At 34.0% G+C, this 2,105-nt stretch overlaps 1 pseudogene; it reads right to left on the reverse strand.

Moving 5' to 3' along the window:
• Window positions 1-564: 564 nt before the first annotated feature.
• LOC147076046 (26S proteasome regulatory subunit 7 pseudogene) lies at window positions 565-1,851 on the reverse strand (annotated as a pseudogene).
• Window positions 1,852-2,105: the final 254 nt, after the last annotated feature.

Genomic DNA, 2,105 nt, shown 5'->3' on the forward strand with positions numbered 1-2,105 from the left:
CTTAATGAATTTTTTTATGTCAACCTTGATAAATTCATAAGAACAGCCAATTTTCTATCAAATGATATGAGTTTCATGTTTGATGATTCAAAACCGCGATATATTTTTATTTTATTTATGGGTTAATTTGATTTTTGGCTATTTATTGTTGTTAAAGGATGACTTTAGATTACTATTTAGAACAGATTTAGCAGAAATCACTTTCCATCTTATCATATTTATAATTTTCTTCTTTCAAGGGTTATTTACTCAATTGTGTTCTGAAAACCCATTGTTTGTGAGCAGGCTCCACCTTCAATAAATATTCAATACAGCGAAATATACGAAAAACTATGATATGTACGTTTATTTCTATGAGAAGGAAGATAAAAGGGTAAAGATTATTTATAAATAAATTAATGTATTCAATAGATGAGATATTGGTACGCTGGCTTCATAAGAAATGAATCAACCAGTGCAAGATGAAAAAAGCATAAAAATATAACCCATAAATAAAAATTTAAAAGGGTTAAGTAATGTGTGAAGTCAGCAAAAACAATATAATTAGGATACACCAAGTATTTTTTAATTGTATGTCATATACCTTGGAGTAGCACTAAATTTAGCATAGCCTTTGATGACTTTATCAACAGCATTTAAGAAATCCTTTTCAGTAGCTACGCGCCTTCTTTCACGTATAGCGAACATTCCCGCCTCAGTGCACACGCTTCTTAATTCCGCCCCTGTTGCATTTATGCAAAGCCTAGCAACCAATTCGAACCTAATACCCTTTTCGACACACATTTTACCCGAATGAATATTTAGTATTCGGACTCTTCCTTCAAGATCAGGCAGCCCGAATTCAACTTTTCTATCAAGTCTTCCCGGCCTTAAAAGAGCAGGATCAAGAGTATCAGGTCTATTTGTAGCCATAATAACCTTAACATTTCCACGACTGTCAAAACCATCCAATTGATTAATAAGCTCGAGCATAGTTCTCTGAACCTCATTATCATTCCCAGACTCAAATCTTGTGCCACCAAAAGCATCCACCTCATCAAAAAATATAATGGCTGCCTTTTTAGATCTTGCTAGAGCAAATATTTCACGAACCATCCTTGCACCTTCACCGACATATTTTTGTACAAGCTCAGATCCTATTACTCGAATAAAACATGCATCAGTTCTGTTTGCGACTGCTCGTGCAAGAAGTGTCTTTCCTGTTCCAGGTGGTCCAAAAAGTAATACTCCTTTCGGTGGATCAATTCCTAATCGAATATATTTTTCTGGATTAAGTAATGGTATTTCCACCACTTCCTTTATTTTCTCGATCTCTTCTTTACAACCACCAATGTCTTGATATGTCACATCAGGCCTCTCTTCGACTTGCATAGCGGTGACTGATGAATCTATCTTTCTTGGCAATGGCAATCTGATTTGGTATTTTGTTCTATCAACACCAACCCGTATTCCTTCTGAAAGATCTTCTAAATTAACTTTAGAACTCTTGCCAACAATAAACTTCGCCATTTGCTTGAGACTTATCATAAATCGTGTTTCATTGCTTTTACTCGTTGTTGGTGCTTTCTCCACGGTTTCCTCTGGCGGAAGTACCTTATTTAGACGAGCAACTATCAATATACTTTCTTCATTCATTGATTTTCGATCACCAGCTAAATCCCAGAGTGTCGGTGGTGCTAGTCCTGTTTCAACTTCTCGCAGGCCGAGCCTGAGTTGTATAGAATCAAATACTTGTGATATCTGTGACTCAATGTCTTGAATCGCTTCATGATGGTAGGGCCTTGAATATGCTAGTAAAAGACTTATATCATTATCGGAAATCGGGTCTGTGTTCGAAGGTACGTCTGCCATTTATAGAGGGCCTTGTAAATTCACATAATTATTCTGACAATAAAATTTTACTTCTATCAAATTTAACTAATTGAAAAAATCTATCTATTCTACAAATAATAACAGAGAAATTTATAATCTAAAATTTTTATCACATGCTTTTTTTTATATTTTAACGAATATCCATAATGAAATATTTATGACAGTTTTTAGCACATTTTTTTATATTTTAATAAATATTCACAATGGAATATTTAAAACAGTTGTATGCACAT

This window comes from Rhyacophila brunnea, unplaced genomic scaffold (genome assembly GCF_057557595.1).
Source record: "Rhyacophila brunnea isolate RB1 unplaced genomic scaffold, BYU_Rbru_1.0 scaffold_133, whole genome shotgun sequence".
Lineage (NCBI taxonomy): Eukaryota > Metazoa > Arthropoda > Insecta > Trichoptera > Rhyacophilidae > Rhyacophila > Rhyacophila brunnea.